We start from the raw sequence: 27,448 nt of genomic DNA, 5'->3' as shown, positions 1-27,448 counted from the left end.
CTTCCTAACTCTTGGCTCTTTTAGGAGATGCTCTGTTTCTGTCACCTCTGAGCATTTGCACAGCTGCACCCCTTGCAGAGAATGGCTGCGGGTCCCAGGCCAGATTCTCCCTGTGGGGTTGCAGCACCTATGATTGTAGTGACCTCTGGGAGAAGAGGCACACCTTCCCACTGGGGCTCTTCCCCAGCTAGAAGAGGATTTTGCAAACCTTTTGTACTAAATGATTTATTTTCACACTGAAGAAGCTGAGTAGCTGCAAGAAATTTGAGATCCTGAGTTTTGAAGTTATCTAACAACTCCTAGTTCACTTTCGTGATTTTCATATTTTAATTCTCATTCATATAGTAAGAAACAAATGTTAAATCTATGCCAATTGTATATGTGCATTATATTTATGTTTATATGCATAAACACGTATGTGTATGTATATGTTCATATTATGTAAGTATAATTATATGTATGTATATGTATATATCTTTACAAATATTTATACATATATGTATGCCGACTATACATACTTATTTTATCAAACAATATTTACTCATATAATGTGTGATTCACTCATACTATTCTATTTCTAGTTCATTATATGTATTTGATTAAAATAATAATATTTTGGAAAGTCAGTCCTAACCTACTCTTTGTTTCTAGTTGTTATTAGCAGAACTCTGGAGCCATAGTCTCTCAATCAATCAAATTTTCCTGGTGTCCTGATAGTACCCCTGGGCTACTGGCCTCGTGTTTTGAGGTGCAGACTCAGATTGTGCATTGATGTGGTATGGTCCTTTAAAACTTTTCCTGCAACTCACCCTGTCATCTGCAGTGGTTGCAGACCTCCTCAACCTCCCTGCCTCTCCACCTGCCCAGAACACAAGTACCAGTTCAACACAGTCTTCAATCTTCCCCAGGGTTTTCTCTGTTTCGTTGTTTAGACTTTGTTGCTGATATTGTTGTTTTATTTTTCTTTTTCCCTTCTTTATTTTTCCACAGTCGATTTTGGAAGTAGAACACGGCAGCCTGGGCTTGATTGTCACTTTGGCAGCTACAGGTAGGCATTCACTCTTCATTTAATTTAAGTAAGATTTACCCCTTTTCCATATTCTGTTCCTCATCAGTGAACATCATATACTACTCCATTTATTTGGAAATTTTTTCTCTGAATCTGTCAGCAGACTTGTACAGTTGCTTCTGTAAATGTCTTGCATATTTTGGTTAGGCTTCTTCTTCTTTATATTTTGGATTTAAATGCTGTTAGGGATCGTATATTTTTAATTTAATGTTCTAAGTTGCTTATGTGTGGCAAGTCTCTTGTATTCGCTGTGATGGTCTTCGTATGTTGTCTTCTGAAGTCTCTTATTCATTTAAATATTCCGTGTGTCTCTTCCTTTGAATTTTCTTGATAGTCAAATTGTGAAAAATACTATCTATTTCTTTTCAATCTTCATACCTCTTTTTCATCTTGATATTCGTAGCTCTGACTCTTTTTCATTTCGATTTTCAGTGCAGCTATGAATGGTAGCAGTGAAAGCATACATCAATGACTTGCTCCTGACAAGAATGGGAATGCTTCTAACATTTCACGTTCAAGTATGTTTCCTGTCAGTTTTAGAAAATTAAAGTGCCTTTTAATCTTCGTTTGCTAAAAATGTTAATTTGAAAATATAATAAAATTCATTTCAGAGGCTTTTTCTGTGTTTTTATTCCTTGCATATGAGCTGCTTGTTCATTAGTCCACTGTTGTGTTGAATATACAATTATCTATTTAGGACATTTGCTGCAATATGAGTGAACACTTGGCTCACATGTTCATTTTATAAAGGCTGGATGTCTTTATCTGTTTTTTCTTTTTTTCTTTGTTTTTCCAATGCAGGAGAGGGAGCCTTGGAGAATTCGTTGAATAATTGCCTGTGTTTTGGGATTATTTGGAAGTGTTAAAATGGTGATTCGTTTTCCCTGACCACTTGGTGAAACTGACCCACAAAACTGCCTGCCTTAGAACGCTAGAGGGTGGATTGAGCTTTAAATACATTTTCAGTTTGTGGATGTACCATTGGTTTTATCCATTCACCAATTGGAAAAAGTCTTGATTGTCAATTATAAATAAGCTGCTATATATCTTTTTGTGTACATGATTTTGTGTGTATGAACCTGTTTCGAATTCTCCTTGATAAAACCTAGGAGTACAATTACTGTGTGTAATGGTAAGCTAAGTTTTGCTATATTAGAAATAGCCAAAAGCCCTTCTAGAGTGAATGTGTTCTTTTTCTTCTCTACCAGCAATGAAAGATAACTCCACATCTTTTGTACAATTTGGTATTTTCAGGTTGTCGCATTGTATCAATTGTAACAGGTGGGTAGAAGAATGTTATTGCTGCTTACATTTGCATTTTTATTGAATAATTATGGTAATCATCTTTTCATATGCTTTTTTTGTGATCTGTGTATCTTCACTGGTGAAGTCTTCAAATCATTTACTATTTTATTGGACTCTTCATTTTTATATGATTGCGTGTTATAAGGTGTTTATTTATTCAGTATACAAATCCTTTATCCGACACAGGGTTTACAAGTATTTTCTCCTCATTTGTGGCTTTTTTCCCCATCTTTTAACTGTTTTTTTTTTTTTTTTAGTAACCATTTTAGAGTAATTTTAAATTTACAGAAAAGTTGTGAAGACAGTTAAGAGGGTTTTCCTATACATCATGTCCAGTTTCTCCTATTATTAACATCATACAATAATATGATACATTCTTCATAATTCACAAATCAATATTCACCTGCACATTCCTGTCATTGTTTCAGGATCCCATCTAGGATACCATGCTACTTTAGTCATTATGTCTCCTTAGAATCCTCTAAGCTGTGATAGTTTCTCAGACTATTCTTGTTTTTGACGACTTTAACAGTTTTGGGGAGTATTGATCAGGCTATTTGTGGAATTACCCTCATTTGGTATTTGTCTGAGTTTTTTTCATATATAGACTTGAGTAATTGTTTTGGGGTAGGAGACCAGACAGGTGAAATGACATTCTCATTACGTGATATTTTAGCACCATGACTCATCACTGTTGATGTTGACTGATCAACTGGCTGAGGTAGTGTTTGTCAGTATTTCCCTCTGCAAGGTTATTACATTCCCCCCTTTCTGTATTGTGCTTTATAAAAGAAAGTCACTAAGGGCAGCCCATTGGGTAGTAGGGAAGTATGGTCCACCTTCTTGGGAAGGGATAGTATTGACATGAATGATTTGGGATTCTTCTCAATGGGAGATTTGTCTATTCTCCCCCATTATTTGTATTTATTTAACCTTCGATTTATCTCAGATGAACTCATGGCAATTTATTATATGTTTGGGGTTATAATTCAGCACCACTTTTATTTTGCTGCTCAGATTGTTCCATCTTTGTCCATTGGAGGCTCTTTCGGTTGGCTCTGACGTCCCTTTCAAGCAACTGAGTCATTACACTTGTTTGTAGCTCTGTCTTACCTTATGGTATGACAAGATGATGCAGGCTCGTTTTTATATTTCCTGTTCCAGTCATAGAAGAGTCCATTTTCCATGGTTTTCTGCTTCCTTTTATGGGAGAAGAGTACTGGAATGTGAGAGGTAAGTGTTAGGCATGCTCATTGTTCCTGAGGATTTGTTATTCCTAGCCACTTCAATTCTCAGATTAAGGATATATATTTTTGTATATTAACCTGTGTATATACACATATCTATAAGCAGAATTCTCAAACCCAATCCCTGTGGGAAATAACTTTAGAAGTCAGACAATACTGCTTCAGTACAGTTTCTTTTAACTTCAGTCTCAGAGACTGACTTCCACAGGTACTTAGGACAGCACCATATCCCCAGATACTCATTAGAGGTTGTTTCATAGATTTGTAACACAGTTATATTGTTTTGTCATGTTCTATACTCCACCTCGGCATTCCTCAACCTCCTAATTTTTTCAATTTTGCATACATTGAGATTTATTCTTTGTGCTTTAAAGTTTTATGCTTTTTGACAAACGCATAACATATTCCATTTTTTAACAGCATGTCATCAACCATGACATGATACAATCAATCATTAAAGTAGCCTAGAGAATAGTTTCACCAGTCTAATAAATTCCTTCTGCTTATCCTAGTCATACCTTTTCCCCACCCCTGATCCCTGGCCACAACAGGTATTTTTACTGTCATTATAGTCTTGTCTTTGGAGAACGTCAAATAAATTGGATCATATACTATGTAACCTTTTCAGACTGGCTTCTTTTACTTAGAGCCAAGCATTTAAGATTGATTCATGTTTTTGTGTGCCTTCATAAGTAAATCTTTTGGTTGATGAATAGTGTTCCGTTGTTGTTGGACCACAGTTTGTTTATTCATTTGTCTCTTGAAGAACATCTTCGTTGCTTCCAGTTTTGGCCAATTATTAAATAAGCTGCCACACCCATTCATATGCAAGTTTTTTTTGTGGGCATAAGTTTGCAAATTAGTTCAATGTATACCTAGGAGTATCAAGAATTTGTTCAGCTTTGTAAAAAAAAATCAACTGACAAACCATCTTTGAAAGTGGCTGTACTACTTTGCATTCCCAACAGCAACAAATGAGAGTGCCTGTTGTTCCTTGTTGCCAGAAATTGGTATTGTCAGTATTTGGATTTTGGACATTGTAGTAAGTGTGTATCTTTGTTATTTAATTCATAATTCTCTAATAAAGAATGACATTGACTATGTTGTCTTATGCTTATTTTTTATGTGTACATGTTTTTTGTTGATTTGTCTGTTCAGAGTTTTTGCACATCTATTAATAGAGGTTTCTTAAGTTTGTTTTCTTATTTACTTTTAAGCATTCTCTGTATATTCTGAATAGTTCTCATTGTTTAGTTTTATACTTTCTCTGTAGATTTTGGATACAAGTCCTCTATGAGATGTACGTTTTGCAAATATTTTCTTAATGTCTGTAGCTTATCTTTCCTTTTTCTTATCAGTGTCTTTTACAGAGCAGTAGTTTTGTTTTTAATTTTCAGAATGTCCACCTTTTCAATTTTGTCTTCTATGGGCATGCTTTTGATGTTGTATGTAAAAACCCCTCACCAATATCAAGGCCATGTAGATCTCCACTTATGTTTTCTTCCAGAAATTCTATAATTTTATATTTTATATTTGAGTCGGTGAAGTATTTTGAGATAATTCTTTGTGAAAGTTGTAAGGCTCTTTCTAGGTTCATTTCTTTGCATATTGATATGCATTTGTTCAGGTACCTTTTGTTGGAAAGACTGTCATTTCTCCATAGAATTGAATTTGCACCTTTGTCAAAAATCAGTAGACTATATTTGTGTGTCTTTTTTTGGGCTCTACTTAGTTCCATTGATGTGTGTCTGTTCTTTTGCCAATAGCATACTTTCTTGATTACTGTAGGTTGACAGAATAACTGCGTATCAAAGCTAACATCAACCATGAGAAACCATTCATATGTCTAGTAATTTCCTTTTATATGATATAATGGGAATGACATTTTACCTCTGAGATCTTCCTCTAAATGTTCTTATCTCCATTCTTTTTTTAAAAAAAAATGTTTTTTTATTTTCAGTTCAAGGGTACATGTGCAGGTTTGTTATGTAGGTAAACTTGTGTCATGGGGCTTTGTTTTGCAGATTATTTCATCACCCAGGTATTAAGCCTAGTGCCCATTCGTTATTTTTCCTGATCCTTTTCCTCCTCCCACCCTCCACCATCTGAGAGGTGCCAGTGTGCCTTGTTCCCCTCTATGTGTTCATGTGTTCTCATCATTTAGCTCCCACTTATAAGTGAGAACATGTGGTATTCGTTTTTCTGTTCCTTTATGAGTTTGCTTAGGATAATGGCCTCCAGCTCCATCCATGTTCCTGAAAAGGACAGGATCTCATTATTTTTTATGGCTGCATAGTATTCCATAGTGTATTTGTACCATATTATCTTTATTCAGTCCATCATTGATGAGCATTTAGGTTGATTTCATGTCTTTGCTATTGTCCATAATGCTACAATGAACATACATGTGCTTGTGTCTTTATAATACAATGATTTATATTCCTTTGGGTATATACCCATAATTGGATTCCTGGGTCAAAATGTATTTCTGTTTTTAGGTCTTTGAGGAACTGCCATACTATCTTCCACAATGGTTGAACTAATTTACACTCTCATCAGCAGTTTATAAGCATTCCGTTTTCTTTGTAACATCCTCAGCATCTGTTATTTTTTGATTTTTTAATTATAGCCATTCTGACTGGTGTGAGATGGTATCTCATTGTGGTTTTGATTTGCATTTCTCTAATGATCAGTGATGTTGAGTTTTTTTTATCTGTATGTATGTTTTCTGTCTTCTTTTGAAAAGTTTCTGTTCATGTCCTTTGCCCACTTTTTAATGGGGTTGTTTATTTTATTTTTGTAAATTTGTTTAAGTTCCTTATAGATGCTGGATATTAGATCTTTGTAAGATGCATAGTTTGCAAAAATTTCCTCCCATTTTGTAGGTCGTCTGTTCACTTTGTTGATAGTTTCCTTTGCTGTGCGGAAGCATTTTGGTTTAATTGGATCCCATTTGTCAATTTTTGCTTTTGTTGCAATTGCTTTTAGCATGTTTGTCATGAAATCTTTGTCCATTGCTATGTCCTGAATGGTATTGTTTAGGTTATTTTCCAGGGTTTTCATAGTTTGAAGTTTTACATTTAAATCTTTGATCCATCTTGAGTTAATTTTTGTATATGGTATAAGGAAAGGGTCCAGGTTTTTTTTTTTTTTTTTTTTGAGATGGGGAGTCTCACTATGTCACCCAGGCTGGAGTGCAGTGGTGTGATCTCGGCTCACTGCAAGCTCCGCCTCCTGGGTTCATGCCATTCTCCTGCCTCAGCCTCCTGAGTAGCTGGGACTACAGGCACCCGCCACGCCCAGCTAAGTTTTTGTATTTTTAGTAGAGACAGGGTTTCACTGTGTTAGCCAGGATGGTCTCGATCTCCTGATCTTGTCATATGCCCGCCTTGGCCTCCCAAAGTGCTGGAATTACAGGCGTGAACCACCACACCCGGCCAGGGTCCAGTGTTAATCTTCTGCATATGGTTAGCCAATTATCCCAGCACCATTTGTTGAATAGGGAATCTTTTCCCCATCACTTGTTTTTGTCAGGTTTGTTGAAGATCAGATAGTTGTAGGTGTGTGGCCTTATTTCTGGGTTCTCAATTCTGTTCCATTAATCTATGTGTCTTTTTGTACCAGTACCATGCTATTTTGATTATTATAGACCTGTAGTGTAGTTTGAAGTTGGGTAGTGTGAAGCCACCAACTTTGTTCTTTTGGCTTAGGATTGCCTTGGCTATTTGGGCTCTTTTTTGGTTTTATATAAATTTTTAAATAGTTTTTTTTTTTTCCAGTTGCATAAAGAATCTCAATGGTAGTTCAATAGGAATAGCATTGATTCTACAAATTGATTTGGGCAGTATGTCCATTTTTATGACATTGATTCTTCCTATCCATGAGCATAGGATGTTTTTCCATTTGTTTGTGTCATCTTTGATTTCTTTGAGCAATGTTTTGTAGTTCTCATTGTAGAGATCTTTCACCTCCCTGGCTAACTGTATTCCTAGGTATTTTATTCTTTTTGTGGCAATTGTGAATGAGAGTTCATTCCTGATTTGGCCCTTGGCTTGACTGTTGTTGGTGTGTAGCAATGTTACTGATTTTTGTACATAATTTTGTATCCTGAGACTTTTCTGATGTTATCAGCTTAAGAAGCTTTTGGGCTTAGACTATGGGGTTTTTTAGATATAGGTCATGTCATCTGCAAACAGGGATAGTTTAACTGACTGCCTCTATTCCTATTTTGATGCCCTTTATTTCTTTCTCTTGCCTGATTGTCATGTCCAGGACTTCCAGTACTACGTTGAATGGGAGTGCTGAGAGAGTGCATCCTTCTCTTGTGCCGGTTTTCAAGGGAAATGCATCAAGCTTTTGCCCATTTAGTAGGATGTTGGCTGTGAGTTTGTCATAGATGAATCTCATTATTTTGAGGTATGTTCCTTCAACACCTATTTTATTGAGAATTTTTAACATGAAGGGGCGTAGAATTATATTGAAAGTCTTTTCTGAATCTATCGAAATAATCGTGTGATTTTGTCTTTAGTTCTGTTTATGTGATGAATTACATTTATTGATTTGCATATATTGAACCAACTTGTTTCCAGGGATAAAACCTACTTGATCGTGGTGGATAAGCTTTTTGATGTGCTGCTGCATTTAGTTTGCCAGTATTTTGTTGAGGATTTTTGCATTACTCTTCATCAAGGATCAGGGTTCTTGCACTGATTCTTATTATCCTTGCACTGATTCTTACTATCTTTGTGGGCTTATGTACCTTCAGTCTTTGAGGTTGCTGACCTTTGGATGGATTTTTTCTTTTATCCCATTTGATGACCTTGAAGGTTCGATTGTGGTGTAAGGTGGGTTCAGCTGGCTGGTTTTGTTTCTGGAAGATTTTAGGGGGCCAACACTCAGCACTCAACACCTGGGCTCTGTGTTCTAACTCTGGGGGATTTGTATTGGGTTCCATCTTTGTTCTCTGGCTCCTTGAGGTTTGGAATCCACTGCACTGTGCAGGCAGAGGTACAACAGCTGTGGTAGAGTGTTTGTGGGTGCCAGGGTGCCTACCTCCCTGCGTGTGTTTACCAGTGGTGGAGGCAATACAGCTGGATGGGGGATGGGGGCCCTCTGCTGGAGACTGTGTGTGTGGTCACAGTGGAGGAGGTGGTGGTGGCTCAGGGGTGGGGTGCTGGTGGGTGCAGATCTAAGTGCCTTCTCTATGCCCTACAAGCAGGAGTGATCACTCATTGTGGGGGAGGATCTGTTGTCATATCCCCATTCTAATCAGGAGAAAAAGATAAGACAAATACCACTGGATGGATTTTGTGCTAAAGAGCTGACCAATATTCCTCAAAAGTGTTAAGATCATCAAAAACAGGAGTAGTCTCAGGAATTGTTACAACTAAGACAAGACTAAGGAAGCATGACCAGCAAATGTAATGAAGTATCCTGAATGGGATCATGAAACAATAAAAGAAAATTCAGTATAACCAAGGATATATGAATAAAGTATGAACTTTAGCTAATAACAATGTATCAATATTGATTCATTAATGGGGACAAATGTACAAGATAATGTAAGATAATAATAACAGGGAAACTGAGTTTGAAGTGTATGGAAATTCTCTTTATCATACTTGCAATAATTCTGTAAATCTGAAAGAGTTTTAAAATTTGAAAGTTTTACTTAAAAAATGAATCTTGGACCCCACTAGAAGTAATAAGGGCAACCACTCCTTACTCTGAATATTGGTAACATAATGGAAAGAATTAAACTTTTATTCTGCCCTTCCTGTATATTTTAAGATTACTCTATAGGCACACTTGAAGAGGGAGAGCTCTTCCTCACTGAAAAATTTAAGCCAAGCTTAGTGAAGGCTATGTTTAACAAAAGAAACAATATCTAGAACCCCAGTGACTGAACTGATGTAGGATGGATGAAACACTTTGGTTAAAGGTCAGTAAGGAATCAGTCAAAGGAGGAATGAGACTATCATCACCTGAACCCACGATCAGTGCTGATATGGTAAAGAGTGAAAAAACCAGAACTCATGTGCTTCATGCTGGGATGCTGTAGGAGACATGGCACCACTGATGAAGTCCTTTTACCAGAAGAGTGAGACTTGCCTGTAACCTTGACACAGAGGCTAACTTCCTATGATCAGAAACACTGGGAAAGAGCAACAAGTTAAATGACACAAGAAGGCAGCATACAGACAAATGAATGGTGATGAGACATGCTGCAGGACCACAGGTCAGTCTGCTAAAACAAGCCAATAGAATGAAAAAGGACAATGGGATGGAGGCAGACATTGTGGGCAATAGGTCTGCTAGAGACTAAAAGAGACCCAGGAGTGTGATCTAAAGCAGAACATCCATATACCCTAAGCTCCTGAATGTCCCCTCTGAGGTACGTACTAGTGAAAAGGCATACATTCATTCAGCAAAAGATGTGTCTAAGCATGCCCTCAGTAGCATGCTAGAAACAGCCCCAGTGTTCATCACCCTAGCATGGGTAAATATATTGGAACATATACAAAGGAATACTATACAGCCACAAACATGAAAAAAAACATGTTACTTCTACAACATGGATGAAGGTCACTAATCTATTTTTGATCAAATATAGCCAGACCCAAAGAGTATCAGCTCAATAATTCCATTTAGATAAAGATCAAAACAGGCACTACTACTCTGTCCACTAAAGTTAGGATAGTGGTTACCTTGGGAGACAGTGACTGAGAGGGGAATGCGGGGGATTCTCAGAGAATATGTTAATTTCTTGAGAGATGATGGCCCCTCCAGGGATATTCACATGTGAAAATTAAGCAAGCCTGTGTCTGTGATCTGTGCACTTCGTCAGCAGGGAGAGGGAGAATTAGGAGACATGAATGAATACAGTGTGTGAATCTAGTGGGTTTGGATCCAAACAGACACAATCCCATAGGCCACAATTCCAAATGTTGAAACCCCAAAAGGTCAATATTTCTAAAGCCTAATTTCCAAAAGATCAAAATCCCTGAGCAGAAGATGAGAAAGGTTAATAGGGAATGCTCATGTCAGTGTAACATAGAATTTCAATAAAGCAGTGCCATGAAGAAAATGAATGTGAATATATTCACTGAGGATACCCATGTCCTAAATGAGAAAAAAAAAGCAGCTATATGATGTGATGCATAACTTCAAAATATAGTAAATGATCGTGAAATCTGGTCAGTTCTTAACCACTATCTCCATGCAATTGCCCATAATTTACACCTGTGATGCACTTTTTCTTATGTCATTCTTAAAGTTTTTGTTTCCTATTTATTTTCTTTTTTTTACCATGTTAAATTGTCAGCATTATTTTTTACAATGTGTCATATGTCTTTCATCTTGGCATTGCTTCCAGTACTAGAGGCATAAATTATGTAGAGACTTTTAAAGAGCCTAATTTGTTTTATGCATTTTTTTCAAGTTAGATTCCACAAAAGTACATTATCACAATGCTTTGTGTGTAAGCATTGTGATGTATGTATAATCTTGCTCAATAAATGAAGAGATGTCTTTTTTCGTTCATGTGCATTTTTGAAAGATACAATTTCTCAAGATCTTGACTTTAGGTGAAGGTGTGCAGTGGTGATCTAAATGGTTTTTGATAAAAGACTTAGGTTGTTGGTCACAGTATTTCGTATGACACCAAATTTATAAAATGAGCTTACAAAATTATCAATAATAGTAATATTTGTTGATACCTTTCCCTGTGTGACCTATTTCTTTATGATTATGGTTTGTCCGCTGTTGTTGTTGGGGGGGGGGGGGGGGGGGGGGGGGGGGGGGGGGGGGGGGGGGGGGGGGGGGGGGGGGGGGGGGGGGTGTCATAAGAGTTATACTTGTGTGACTGTCATTGGTATAACTGTTTGTGCTTGCAAATATATGCAAGTTATTATTGTCTATTTCATTATATAAAGTGGCTTATGAAGTATCCTGTCATGTTTTTACATTTCTCAAATAAGCCTACATTTTAAAAAAGTAAATAAACATCTTCAATGATTTTTAAAATTATTTTTCCCAGAAGTACATTTTCAGCATTTTGATATTTTGGGATTTCAGCATTTAGGGTTATGGTGATTGGCATTGCATCTTGTGGGATTACGGAGGACTCCTCACTGTAGACATCGTATTCTGGCCTGCTGGCCCTAGTGTGGGCCTAATGGTCAGCCTGCCCAGTGGGATTGGCCCACAGGTGACCTTTGGGCCACCCAGTCAGCTAGGAACGAAGGAGATGATTCAGGGCAGGTATATGGCAGTGTAGGGCCCACCCCTGAACAGGAGTACAGCCTCGGGAGGGTGGAAGGGACCTGCACCATCCATGTACAAGTAGAAGCTTCTTCATCCTCACCCACACTGTCCTAAACCCCAACCCTCCTCCAGGGCCCTTGTCTGTATTTTAGAAAGGATGGTGTCCTAATGGAGATGGGGAGAGGACAGGTGGGCCAGGTCCAGTGACAGTCTCTCACTGGCTTCCTTGCAGGCCTCAGCCATGTGGCATGGGACATCTGGCATTGGGTAACTGTTGATTATAGCAACCCTTCCCTGGCCATGGGGTAGACAGCTGAGGCCAGGGGGAGGGCAGGGCCCTGTTAAATGCAACTGTTGATGGTTATAAGCTGAGCCAATCACATACCTTCTCTGCCTCAATTCTTCATCTGTAAAGTGGGAACAGTACAAGTTCAGAGAATTGGTGTATGTTTTTACCTGATGTCACCTGCGTGTAAAATGACTGGCCCGAATGATGTGGTCAGCAAGAAGTAGCTTTTGTTACAGTGTGTCTAAAATATGCCTTCACTCATATTTTAATATTTCTAGACCTGTATATGTCTTCAAACCCACTTGTACATTGATTAATGCATTTATTTTCATTTCCTCCTGAAAATCTGTTATGATGGATGGTTCATCTCACATCTCGGAACTGTGAAGACATGGTATAACTTGTTCCAGCACTGGCTGGGGTAACAGTCAGAGCTGCTGGACCAGGGCCTGGATTACTACATGAGTCTGTGGGACTTGGCCTTGGGAAGGTTTCCAAGACATCTTCCAGGACCACACTCCCTGCCCCCAACCCCAGACCCCAAAGTTTTGCAAGGGACAGTCCTCCAGCTGGAAGCCCTGAATGCCCACACTGTGCCTGTCCCTGGACTCCCAGGTTCCTGTTTCTAGAGAATGCTGGAGCCGCATTCCAAATTCTTCCTGCCATAGCTTGGATTTGCAAGGAGCCCTCCACATAGGTATGTAAAAACCATTTTTGCTCACACAATTGTTTTCAAGGTTTGACTCAGCCTAGAGCTACCTACTTAGAAGCTGCAAATCTCTCTTGAGCCTAAGATATTTACAATTTCCTTTTCTGAATTTCCTTCCAGAAAGCAGCCAGAGGAAGAATTATGTCCCCAGAACACAATTATGTGCTAAACCATGGCTAGGAACTTGTTGATTGTGTAGACATCAACCTTTCATATGTCCAAGGCCTTGCTCTCTCAGCTTTGTCATCCACTGCACTTTTCTTTTTTGCACACTCAGAAATCTGCCACACCACCTGCCCTTCACCCACCTTCTGTTAGCATTCAATGGGTGACAGGAAACTGCTGCACAAAGTGCTCTGGGAGTCTGTGTCATTTACTATGTGCCACCTTCCCTTCAATGTGTATTTGGAAAGAGCCCATCTCTCCAATGAGCCAGCCTAGGCCATGGAAGGGTTCAGACATGGCCCAGGTTCCACAGTGAGGAAGCAAGAGTACCAGAATATGCTCACATAGTCAGACCCTCAGACTCACAACCTCCCTCAAGTAGAATGAGTGAGTGTTCTATTGAACAGAGGAGCGAAGTTGTCTTTGTAGCCAGAAAAGTGCTGAAGAGAGTGGAAACAGAAAACAAAAAGCAGGTTGGTCGTTTCAAAGTTGTTTTCCATTTAGGACTAAAGTGGAAGAGACTTCCTAATTATGCTGACTTATGTTGATTGGAATTTTCTGAATTATTTTTAACTGACCCATTTGAAAGTTCAATTTGATGTCATGACAATTAGCATGAATGACTCCATTCTGATTTGTTCTTCTGGAGGCTAGTGCAGGAGGCTGGTCTGATACAATGGCTTCCCATTAACTTTGTTTCACAATCCCCCCATTTTGGCCAGGGTGAGAGTGTGGCCAAATCAGAGGGCATGAATGCTACCCTCAGTCACCATCAGTTTTGGATGTTTGGTGTTAACATGCCATTGATATATTATAGTGTCCTTGTTATCATGTGTTTCTTGGAGCTTTCATCATTGCAGCTGTAGAGAGGCCATTCAGCCTTCAGGAGATGGCTGCATGGAGATTTTTAAGCCTTTTTGAGAGGATGCAGTGAACTAGGGAGACTACTCTTATGACTGTCAGGAGGATAATGCCAAGAGTTTGGAGCATATCCTTGCAATGGGAATGACAGAGCAAAGGTTGCTGCCTAGCCAGTTGAACCAGAACATCACACCCAAATGTCTCAAGCCTCTGGTCAGAGACAAAAAATTTAGAGGTGTATCTCCCGCCTAAAAGACTGGGCTTCCCCTGTTTTTCCTTCCAAATATTTTACTTTAAAAGGACCATTCAGGCATTTGCCTGTGAACTTAACATGACCCATATCCTATTTTTCTATATTTATACTGCTCTCTCTCTCTCTTTCTCTCTCCATGTCTCTGTCTCTCTCCCCTCCCTCTCCCTGTGCCTGACTCTTCGCTTCTTCATTCTTGCCTCATATGATCAGGGAATGGAGAACTGTCCTCCCAACCCTTTGAACCCTCTCTGACCAGGATCTGTAAGTAATAAATCTTTGAATTTATTTCCTGTCATGGTGGTAATTTGAATTTTTGCCTTTCATTGGAATACCCTGTGTCTAACCAAGGCCAGGCTTTACTTGGGATGTTGTGAGGAACACAAGATCAGGCTCCATGTGACAGGACAGTGGTCAGGCAGGCATAAACTAAACACAGATTAGACAAGAACTGCAGTGACATCTGCCAGTATAAACAAATTTCCCACATGAGGGGCTACCTGATCACTGGTTGGACAACTAGGCACAAGAATTATCCTGTGAAAGGCATACTGGAAACATCTACCTTCAGCTCCCCTTCATTTTCAGTTAGGGAAACCTTACCAGCTACTCTGGTACTGGAACCTCAGTTTGGCTGGGGATTTTAAAAACAGCCCCTTAGGCAGGCTTCCCATGGATTAAATCAACTGAAATTGAACAGATCAAAGAATGAGCTAGATGAGGAATCTACTTGTTTTAACCAAGCAGTCTGTTTGTCCTATTTATCCACGTGCAACTGAAAGTGTTAGCAACTGCAGAGATCCCTCTCTTTTGAGCTAGAAGGTTGCAGTTCTATGATCTACTATCCTATCACAGGGCTAAATTAAAGCAGAGAGTGAGGTCAAGTGGATTTGGAAGTCTGACTCTATAAAAGGATTACTAGCAAAGTTTGGATAAACAATTGCATCAAGGATGTTGATAAAACTAGCTACTGGGTGGATTAAAAATTCTCTTGGGTCACATAAAAATATGGGTTTGGCATGGCATATCCAACTTTCTATGGAATCTAATCATTGTAAAATTCTAACTACTTTTGACACTTGAACAATGCGGGTTTGAAATGTGTGGGTCCAGTTATACATGAACTTTTTTCTGCTCATGCCATTCCTGAGACTGTGAGAATAACCCCTCCTCTTCTTTTTCTTCCACAGCCTGCTGAAAGTGTGGATGATGAGGACAAAAACCCTTATCATGACCCACTTCACTTAACAAATAGTAAATATATTTTACTAGAATATACAAATACATAAAATATATAAATACAAAACACTTATGATGATCCACTTTCACTTCATGAATAGTAAATATATTTTCTCTTACACAGGATTTTCTTTTGTTTTTTGTTTTTTTTTTTTTTTTGAGACGGGGTCTCGCTCTGTCGCCCAGGCTGGAGTGCAGTGGTGCGATCTCGGCTCACTGCAAGCTCCGCCTCCCGGGTTCACGCCATTCTCCTGCCTCAGCCTCCCGAGTAGCTGGGACTACAGGCGCCCACAACCGCGCCCGGCTAATTTTTTGTATTTTTAGTAGAGACGGGGTTTCACCGTGGTCTCGATCTCCTGACCTTGTGATCCGCCCGCCTCGGCCTCCCAAAGTGCTGGGATTACAGGCGTGAGCCACCGCGCCCGGCCACACAGGATTTTCTTATTAACCCTTTCTCTTCTCTAGCTTTCTTTATTGTAAGAATATAGTACATAATGCATTAAACAGAAAAAATATGTGTTAATTCTTATGGTTTCCAGTCAGCAGTAAACTATTAGTAGTTACGTTTCTAAGGAGTCATATGTTATATGTAGATTTTTGACTGCACTGGGAGTCAGTGCCTCCAACCCTCACTTTATTCAAGGATCAGTTGTACAGGTATTATCCTGACAAGTAAATGAGGTAAACATAAGCAAGAAAAAATTAAGAGGGGTAAGGGTGTCATTGTCATAGAGAGTCTTATTTCAATAAGACTTCAGTAAGTCGATAAGTTTTATTTCAAGTGTGACTTCATAAGAAGTCATACATTTTTAACTTTTATGTTAAGTTCAGGGGTACATGTGCAGGTTTGTTATACAGGTACATTGTGTGTCATGGGGGTTTGGTGCATGTCTTATCCAGATAATAAGCATAGTACACAATAGATGGTTTTTCAATCCTCACCCTCCTCCCACCCTCCAACTTCAAATGGGCTCTTGTGTCTGTTGTTCCCTTCTTTGTGTCCATGTGGACTCCATGTTTACCTCCCACTTTTAACTGAGAACATGTGGTATTTGGTTTTCTGTTCCTGTGTTAATTCACTTAGAATAATGGCCTCCAACTCCATCCATGGTACTGCAAAGGACATGATCTCTTTCTTTTTATGGCTGTGTAGTATTCCATGATGTATATGTACTACATTTTCTTTTTCCAATCTATTGCTGATGGACATGTAGGTGATCCTATATCTTTGCTTTTGTGAATAGTGCTGCAATGAGTATATGCATGCATGTGTCTTTATGGTAGAACGATTCCTTTGGGTATATACCCAATAATGGAATTACTGGGTTTAATGGTAATTCTGCCTTAAGTTCTTTCAGAAATCATGACTGGGTTTTTCACAGTGGCAGAACTAATACACATTCTCACCAGCAGTGTATAAGAATTCCCTTTTCTCTGCAACCTCACCAGTGTCTGTTATTTTCTTCACTTTTTAGTAGTAGCCATTCTGACTGGTTTGAGATCATATCTCATTATGGTTTTGATTTGTATTTCTCTAATAGTGATGTGGAAATTTTTTTCATATGTTTGTTGGCCACGTGTATGTCTTCTTTTGAAAAGTATCTTTTCATGTCCCTTGCTCACTTTTTTTTTGGGTGGGCCGGGTGGGGGATGGAGTCTCACTCAGTCACCTAGGCTGGAGTGCAGTGGCGCAATCTCGGCTCACTGCAACCTCCGCCTCCCAGGTTCAAGCAATTCTCCTGCCTCAGCCTCCCGAGTAGCTGGGATTACAAACATGTGCCACCATGCCTGGCTAATTTTTTTTTTTTTTTTTAGTAGAGACAGGGTTTCACCACATTGGCCAGGCTGGTCTCGAACTCCTGACCTTGTAATCTGCCTGCCTCAGCCTCCCAAAGTGCTGGAATTACAGGCATGAGCCACCGCGTCTGGCCCCTGCTCACGTTTTAATTGAGTTGTTTCTTGCTTGTAAATTTAAGTTCCTTATAGATTCTGAATATTAGACCTTTGTGAAATGCATAGTTTGCAAATATTTTATCCCATTCTGTAGATTATCTGTTTATTCTGTTAATAGTTTCTTTTGCTGTGCAGATGCTCTTTAGTTTAATTAGGTCCTATTTGTCGATTTTTGTTTGTGTTGCAATTGCTTTTGGCATCATTGTGAAATCCTTGCCAGGGCCTAGGTTTAAAATGGTATTTTTCTTGGTTCTCTTCCAGGTTATTATAGTTTTAGGTTTTACATTTAAGTTTCTAATCCGTCTTGAGTTATTTTTTGGATATGATGTAATGAAGTGGTCCAGTTTCAATCTTCCACATATGGTTAGCCAGTAATCCCAGCACCATTTATTGAATGGGTAGTCCTTTCCCCCCTGCTTATTTTTGTTGACTTTGTCAAAGATCAGGTGATTGTAGGTGTGTGTGGCTTTATTTATGGGTTCTGTAACTTGTTCCATTGGTTTATATATCTGGTTTTTTTTGTACCAGTACCATGTTTTCTTGGTTATTGTAGCCTTGTAGTACAGTTCGAATTCAGGCAGTGTGATGCTTCAAGCTTTGCTCTTTTTGCTTCAGATTGCCCTGGCTATTTGGGCTAGTTTTTGTTCCATATGAATTTTAAAATAGTTTTTTTTTTTTTTCCTAATTGTGAGAGAAATGTCATTGGTAGTTTGATAGGAATAGCATTGAGTCTCTAAATTACTTTGGGCAGTATGGTCATTTCAACAATATTGATTCTTCCTCTCCTTGAACATGGAATATTTTCCATTTGTTTGTGTTATCTCTCATTTCTTTGACCAATGTTTTATAATTCTTGTAGAGATGTTTCATCTCTCTGGTTAGCTGTATTCCTAGATACTTCTTTCTTTTTTTTTTTGTGGCTGTTGTGAATGAGATTGCATTCTTGATTTGGCTCTCTTCTTGGATGTTGTTGGTGTATAGAGATGTTACTGATTATGGTACATTGATTGTGTATATGAGACTTTGTAGAAGTTGTTTATCAGAACTAGAAGTTTTTGGGCAGAGACGATGGGTTTTCTAGCTATAGAATCAAATTGTCTACAAACAGAGGTAGTTTGATTTTGTCTCTTCCTATTTCGATGCCTTTTATATGTTTCTCTTGCCTTATTTCTCTGGCTAGGACTTCCATTACTATGCTGAATATGAGTGGTGAAAGTGGTCATCCTTGGCTTTTTCTATTTCTCAGGGAAAATGCTTCCAGCTTTTGCCCACTCACTATGATGTTGGCTGTGAGCTTGTCACAGATTGCTGTCATTATTTTGAAGTATATTCTTTCAAAGCCTGGTTTTTTAAGGGTTTTTAACATGAAGGACACTGTCCCCAAACCAAGGCAGACTTCAGACTTTGCCTGCTGTACAGATTTGGGTGAATTCCTCTCTTCTCTGGGTCCCCAAAATATTTTGAGGTCCCTAGGCCTTCAGGAAGTGACTTTTTTTCTCACTCACTATAAGGCTAGGAACCCTCAAAGCCATGAATTATATGGACTTTCTCAAATGTGGTGTCCCAATGACTATCTTGGTAATATAACTAACATTGCCAATTGTATCCTGTTATGAAGAGAGCAGATTGTGATTGAACTTATGCAAACAATATCATTATAAAAACTAGAAAATATATATATTGTTTCTGATTCCTAGAGGGACTAAGTAGACAGAAAAATTAAATGATTTCAATTTTGTTCACAAAATTATACTTTACCAAATTATAGTAAGCCCTAGATACCTTAAAATAAAGAAGTTTCCTTAAATCTGGAAAACAAAACATTAGAATAAAGAAGCAAGGAAATTCCAAAATAAACAATATGAAAACATTATACTCATTGGTTCATTTATTCCCATGTAATTAATTCTTGTTCTGCTTGATGTTGGAGCAACTGTTTCATGAAGTCATCAGTTTCTTCATTAGGTTTATGGACATTCTTATCAAGTCCAATGGTATGATTTTAAAGTTACCAGAATCCTGTACTTTTCAGAGTCTTTTGCATGAGTCTTTTTGAAAACAAAGCACTTAAGGATTACAGTTGTTGGGCGCGGTGGCTCATGCCTGTAATACCAGAACTTTGGGAGGCCGAGGTGGGTGGATCACCTGAGGTCAGGAGTTTGAGACCAGCCTGGCCAAAATGGTGAAACCCTGTCTCTACTAAAAATACAACAATTAGCTGGGTGTGGTGGCAGGCGCCTGTAGTCCCAGCTACTCGGGAGGCTGAGGCAGGAGAATCACTTGAACCTGGGAGGTGGAGGTTGTAGTAAGCCGAGATCACGCCACTGCACTCCAGCCTGGGCGACAGAGTAAGACTTGATCTCAAAAAAAAAAAAAAAAAGGAAAAAAAAATAGGATTACAGTTGCTTGAAAAAGCATTCAAAAAATAATTAACTGTGGATGACAAGACTTGAAATGGTCATGGTTTAAAATCTGATGAGATCATTCTCAACAAACTATCACAAGGACAGAAAACCAAACACCGCATGTTCTCACTCTTAGGTGGGAATTTGACAATGAGAACACTTGGACACAGGGCGGGGAACATCACTCACCAGGGCCTGCCTGGAGGTCGGGGGCTGGGGGAGGAATGACATTAGGAGAAATACCTAATATAAATGACGAGTTGATGGGTGCAGCAAACCAACATGACACATGTATACCTATGTAACAAACCTGCATGTTGTGCACATGTACCCTAGAACTTAAAGTATAATGATAAAAAAAAAAATCTGATGAGAGTGCATTATAATGATGACACTGTTGACAAGGAATTTGGCTATTTCTGTGACATACAACATTTTAACATAATGGCTGAAATGATGACTGATAACATATCAGTTTTCTAGGAATCTCTTGCAACTTTTGGAGTGCATATTAATGACATCTATAAAAATAGACTCAAAGAAGGTTAAATATCACTTTTTATTTGACAATGTGTCCCAATAATTTAACTTATCAAATAAGCCTAATTGGTTCAATAGCTCCCTTCCTTTGAAGAGGTTTAGGAGCCCTTTGGAATGCTCTAACATTAATTTAGGATGAAGAAAGACTTAATTTAGGATATGATTTTGGGAAGTTTTTGAAAGACGTCACAAGGTTTAAAGCACTTCACTAAACAGGATCACCGATCAATATGAAGCAAAGACAAATACAGATATGTTACATAGCTTTCAAAAGACTTAGGTCTCTGAAGATTTACAGGACTCAGTTTTTTTTGAAAAAATATTGAAATACGTGATAAAAGACACATAAAAAGATAAAATACCTTATAAAATACAACAAAAAAATCTTGACGAAACACTGAATTTATTATTTTCTTGTTCCTTAGGTAGATCACTAAAAGCATATGAAAATCTTTCCTAGTCTTTTATCAACACTCCAAGGAAATACCCATTTTCAAAAGCAAAGATCCGATTCTAGTTTTGCATCAGGGTACTTTTGATATTAAAGCTCATCCAAAAAAACTCTTACAATAAATTTATTCTGTTTTAGCATGCTTGACCCCACATGAAATTATTTTCACAGTACTATTATGTTCTTGTATCTCTTTGGTCTTTCATATACTTTTTCTCTTTCACATTGTGGAACAATCAGTCATTTTATTTTAGGATAAAAATTATTCTCCTTTTCCCTTAAGGCAAACACAGCATCATACATCTGCTTTTTTTTTTTTTAAATAAAATGTGCCTTCCTTTCCTCACATATAGAGTTGTTTTCCTTTATTTTAGTTTTAGTTACCACATATTAGATTTGTCAAAATCCCTTATGATCTTGATTTTTTTTTGTTAAACTATACAGTAAGCAATTTGAACTGTCATATACTAACATTTTATAAATATACTTTTCATATAACAATTTTTTTGTTTAACAACAGACTCAAATATATTAAGCTTCACTATACGTTATAAAAACACGCTTCCAAAGTATCGATACTTTATATTTATGTTAAGCAATTAATGTTTCAATAATTTAACTTACTTAGGAAAGACTTAGACATTTTATGACTATCTATTATTTCATTTAACATAACATAATATTAAGATGCCAAGTGATGAAACAAGATTTTTTAAGTTTTATTTTACTTTCAGGGGTACATGTGTAGGTTTGTTATATAGGTAAACTTGTATCATGGGGGCTTGTTTTACACATTAATTCATCACCCAGGTATTAAACCTAGTACCCATTAGTTATTTTTCCTGATCCTCTCCTTCCTCCCACACTCTACCCTCCAATAGGCCCTAGTATGTGTTGTTCCCCTCTTATGTGGCCATATGGAAAAATATTTTTGAAACTATGAAAAGCTTACTTATAAAGTTTATTCCGTTTATATTTACCTAATTTACTCATTCTTAACAATTCAATTGCTCATTAAGCAAAGTTAGCTATTGGAGGAGCTCATAAAATGCCAACCTACAATGCATTGCTTTGGTATACTAATCACTTTGAGCTTAAGGCTCTTGAAGAATAGCAAAATGTAAGGCAAGGCTCTCTGAATTCCCCTTATCTACCTAAAGACAGATCCTTCAAAAGGAACTCAACTGTCATGAGTCCTCTGAAAATGACTCTTATCACAGAACAGGAGGTCAGAAGTTGACACCACACCCAGACAGACCTCCTCACAAACCACCATCTGTTCTTCTAAGAGACCATTCATCTTCCCTCCAAATCAGTTACTCTGAGGATGTCTCTTCTTCATCCCCTAACCATTTTACCCACTCCAGTGAGGGGGTTGAATCAAGGGACCCTTGCCCTATTCTTGATCCACCTACCTGATTGTTGCCCTGAGCAATTATTACCTGGGGTGTTCCTTGTCATCTCTGCCTTGTGGTTTTTAACATTTTTACAGAAAGGGAGAAGCAGAACAGATTTGTTTGGGGTACTGCAAAAGTTAGGGGACTAGCAGAGAGTTTCTCTGGTCCATTCAACTATTAGTAAATTTAACCCTTGTTCTAACTCCATTACTGTCCTTTTAATTCATCCAATTTTTAAGAAAGAAAAATTATCCTAAATTTGCATCTCAAAAGGGATAGTTCTTAGGTAAATCAAAGTAGGAAACTTACATGTCAAAGGCACAGAACTTAGATTTCAGGACTGAGTTCCTTTACTTGCCAGACTGAAAAAGGAACAGTTAGGAAGTTGAGTAAAGACAAAATGGTAAAAGGTGAGGCTTATTTAAAGCAATACTTTCTCCCACTGCAAGAATTTCTGGTGATTTTCTAAATGCCAGAAAGTTGTATTTTGTAGACTGATTTAGTTCGATGTGTGGTATTTTCAACTCAGCTTCTGTTTCTCAACCAAATGACTGAGTTTAAGGCAATGTTCATTAAGGAATAGTGCAGGCAAAGCATTTTCTATAGCTGGAATCATCAACATGGATAGTTCTGAAAAAGAACCAAGCCTGCTTGTCCTCAACTTAACTTATAAATGCCTTATCTAGCTTCCTTTGTATCCTTGGAGCAGGAAAGTAACTAAGTGAAAATGTTGGCAAATTCCATTTTCCTATTAATTACCTACTTAAACTTTGCATTTGTCTTCTATGAGGGATTTCTTAAAGAGGCAAGGCTTAAATAAATATTTTTAGAAGTTTGTGCACATGAATAGTCATCCGTGTGGGGACCTATTTCAGGAGGCCTAACTTTTTTTTGACAGGTAATTTGTATCTTTATTTCAGTAATTGTCCACACATTGTGGTGAACACTCTTGTTTTTGACAAAATCGATACCTGCAGAAACATTGTTTGACACTTTCTTAGAAGCAAAGTGTCTTTTTCTAATATGATGGATACATATTATTCCATTGAAATCAACAACTGAGAGTCAAGTTTGATAATTGAAAGACCTTGTTGATTCTAATAGAATCTAAAATAACTGCTTTTTTCTAATGAGCAGTGATCTTGAGCTTTTTTGTTCATATGATTGTTGGCCGCATGCATGCCTTCTTTTGAAAGTGTCTGTTCATGTTCTTTGCCCACTTAACGGGATTGTTTGTTTCTTTCTTGTAAATTTGTTTAAGTTCCTTATAGATGTTGGATATTAGACCTTTGTCAGACACATAGTTTGCAAAAATGTTCTCCCATTGTATAAGTTGTCTGTTTACTCTGTTGATAGTTTCTTTTGCCATGTAGAAGCTCTTTAGTCTAATTAGATTTTATTTGTCAATTTTTGTTTTTGTTGCAATTGCTTTTAGCATCTTCATCATGAAATCTTTGTCCATGCCTATGTCCTGAATGGTATTGCCTAGGTTGTCTTCCAGGGTTTTTAGTTTTGGGTTTTATGAGATATCATAAATAGCCATCAGAATGGCTATTATTAAAAAGTCACAAAACAACAGATGCTGGTGAGGTGACAGAGAAAGAGAAACACTTATACACTGCTGGTAGGACTGTAAATTAGTTCAGCCATTGTGGAAGACAGTGCGGCAATTCCTCGGAGACCTAAAGACAAAACTACCATTTTACCCAGCAATCCCATTACTGGGTGTTTACCTGAAGGAATACAAATCAGTCTATTATAAAGACACATGCATGTGTATATTCATTACAGCAGTATTCACAATGGCAAAGATATGGAATCAACCTAAATGTCCATCAATGAGACTGGATAAAGAAAATACACCATGGAATACAGTGCAGCCGTAAACAAGAATGGGATCATGTCCTTTGCAGGGACAGGGATGGAGCTGGAGGAGGAGGCCTAATTTTTAAGCACATTTTTGGGATGAACAACCTAGTTCATCTGAAATGTTCCACATGATGGCCATTGTAAGTCTAAATTATCCTTATTAAGATTGTGCCATTTTTTAAAGGGCTTGCAGATTCTGCTGCCTAATACTTATACACATTAAAAGCAAGTATAGCCAGAAGGTGGAGGACACAGGTCTCTGGAAAGTAAAGATCTCCTTAAATTTTTTTCCATAAGTTATTGGGGTGCAGGTGGTGTTTGGTTACATGAGTGAGTTCTTTAATGGTGATTTGTGAGATTTTGGTGCACCCACCTGAGCAGCATACACTGCACCATATTGGTAGTCTTTTATCCTTCACCCCCTCCCACTCTTCCCCCACAAGTCCCCAAAGTTCATTGTATCATTCTTATGCCTTTGAGTCCTCATAGCTTAGCTCCCATATATCAGTGAGAACATAAGATGTTTGGTTTTCCATTCCTGAGTTACTTCACTTAGAATGACAGTCTCCAATCTCACCCCAGTCACTGTGAATGCTATTAATACATTCCTTTTTATGGCTGAGTAGTATTGCATCATACACACACACACACACACACACACACACATATACACATACACACACACACATATATATATATCACAATTTCTTTATCCACTCGTTGATTGATGGGCATTTGGGTTGGTTCAACAACTTTGCGATTGTGAATTGTGCTGCTATAAACATGCGTTTCCAAGTATCTTTTTTGTATAATGACTTCTTTTCCTCTGGGTAGATACCCAGTAGTGGGATTGCTAAATCAAATGGTTGTTCTACTTTTAGTTCTTTAAGGAATCTCCACACTGTTTTTCATAGTGGTTTTACCGGTTTACATTCCCACCAGCAGTGTAGAAGTGTACCCTGATCACTGCATCCATGGCAACATCTACTGTTTTTTTTTTTTTTTTTTTTTTTTTTTTTTTTGATTATGGGCATTCTTGCAGGAGTAAGATGGTATCACCTTGTGGTTTTGATTTGCATAAGGACATGAATAGACGATTCTCAAAATAAGATACACAAATGGCCGAGATCTCATTTTTATGTTGACTCTTGGGTCTTTCAGAGCTGACATCAAAGTCTAAGAAGGAAATGCCATGGGATTGGGTCCTGGATTGCTTTCTAGTGAACCTTCCTGCATGGATGCTGTCTTGAAGTTGGTGGGTGACATGGTATTAAACTTACTTGTTTCATGACCAGCTGATCCTAACATGGATGTCTTATTTACAGTTGGTGAGTGCTCTAATCGCTCCTAAGTGCCTAAACCATGCCCGCCCCGTCAAGTCATGGCTGTGACTCTGAGGTCCCCTTGACTAATGTAGCCATTGAATCTATCCTACTATGCATGCACACAAAAAGGAACTGGAAGAACCAAATCTCTGCAAATCTCCAAAAGCCAGAGTCACACACTGCATGTGGTAAGCTTCTCTCATCATCAGTTACCATTAAAACTGCAGGTCTTGTCAGTGACTTGTCAGCCCCCATAAACCCCCAAGAAACTCATGTGCTGTCTCACAGGACACATGAATCCTGGAATCAAGAGCCAAAAGTGTCAGGGGAATCAATGCAAAAATGTGACCCTAGAGGAACTTACAACCCTTGTGTCTCTGTGAAGGTGAAAGGGTTCTCAAAAGCTGTCAGCGGCATCTCCCCTGCATTTGTCAAGGGGTCTCCAGAGTCATCAGCAGTGCCTTTTGGGTCCTATCATGGGTTGCCAGAAACTGCCAAAAGAACAAATAACAGCAAATCAATTTAAAAATCAAACTGGCTTTTATTTGCAATACTAGAATTGGGCAACAGCACATTCTATAAAATAGAATGAGTGTGCCAATCCACCGAGAGAAGGAGGTTGGCTTTGAAAGCAGAAAAGGGCTGAAAGAAGCAGAAACGGAAAAAAAAAAAAAAGTAAAAAGCAGGTTAGTCATTTTGAATTTACGTTCCATTTAGGGTTAAAGAAGATACTCCACTGACTCGGGGATTCAGGTTAACGGGAAGATTCTGTTTTTTCTTTTTTTCCCCCCACATTGGAAAGTTCAGGATGCTTGCGCTACACTCAGCACAAGTGATCCCATTCTGGTTGGGTGTGGTCAGCTGGGGCTTAGGACAGGAGGCTAGTTCACAGCAGTGGCCTCTTGTGTAGGTTGTTTCACTCAAGCCCCTGAGTTAACGGACCTTTCTAAAGGAGGCTGTGCTGGCTTTCCTAAACAGCCAACGTTCCTCCCCCTCTGTAGACAGGAAGATCTGGATGCTAGTGGTTTGCACTGGTTTTCCTTTCTATAGTACCTTAAAAGATTTTCATAGAAAAGTTTGTCTGTGAGGAATTGTTGTATTAAAATTCTCAATCGATATTTAGTGCTTGGATTTGCCTTCTCTCTCTCTCTCTCTCTCTCTCTCTCTCTCTCTGTGTGTGTGTGTGTGTGTGTGTGTTAAGCTTTTCAAGTATGGAAACTAGAACATGTCTCTGTGCGTGATAATTCTTGCCTCTTGGGGTCCCTGGAGAAAGGAAGTCCACATGGAAAAGAGAGGCAATCTTCAGGTGGAGATACATCCTCAGAGATTTAAAAGCAATTTTCAGCCGGTGTTATATACATGTAACAAAGATGACCTGTGTGTGTAGTCCCTAGGCTGGAGGAAGGTCTTGGTTGTCGTTTAGACATGGGATGTTGCTGTCGATTGGCCTTGAGGCATCTCGGCTATCCTTCAGTACTGCTCGTGTTTCTCTATGTTTTCCTTCACAAGACTGAGACCTGTTGACTTGGAAGCCCACCAGCACAAAACTGAAATTTTCACGTTTGATTGTTTGAAACGTGGCGCTGCCAAGCAGATTGTTAGGCATTCAGAGCCTTCCTGGCTTCCATACCCTGCTAAACTTCACCCCACATCTGCTAACCATAGATAAGATAGACCCTTGTGGGTCTCAAAGCCACTTTGTCCAGCTACTAAGACACATCAGCTAGACCTGTAAGGCCATTATCCAATTTCCGCCTCCTCCAGCAGTTCTCCTGCCTTCTTCCATGTGTGATGGTGACACCTGAACCATAAACTCTGGACAGCCCTCTGCTCTGAGAATATCCCCTCCCTAGCACCCTATCCAGGCACCACCCAATAAAGTTGCTTTGTGTGGTACTGCCTCTGGTGGTCCTATCATTTTCCTTGATCAACCCCTAGGCCCACACAGTGTGAAACAAGCTCTTATGAACTCAAATATATGACCCTTAGAGGCTGATGACTATATGAGCTGAGGTGCATGATTTGAAGGGCTTGTTTGAACCGTAAGACTGACAAGGCCAAAAGGCCTTAGGAAAGCACACCAGGCAGGCATCTCATGGGGACATAGAA

At 38.6% G+C, this 27,448-nt stretch overlaps 1 protein-coding gene across 2 annotated transcripts in view; it reads right to left on the bottom strand.

Annotated features, from left to right (window-relative positions):
- Positions 1 to 27,448, bottom strand: part of LOC126945296 (melanoma-associated antigen 8) — a 44,776-nt gene that overhangs the window by 5,029 nt on the left and 12,299 nt on the right. The gene's annotated exons all lie outside the window — the stretch shown is intronic.

The sequence above is a fragment of the Macaca thibetana genome, chromosome X (assembly GCF_024542745.1).
Source record: "Macaca thibetana thibetana isolate TM-01 chromosome X, ASM2454274v1, whole genome shotgun sequence".
NCBI lineage: Eukaryota > Metazoa > Chordata > Mammalia > Primates > Cercopithecidae > Macaca > Macaca thibetana.
The sequence above is the reverse complement of the archived record's forward strand: the minus strand, read 5'-3'. Positions and strand labels throughout refer to the sequence as shown.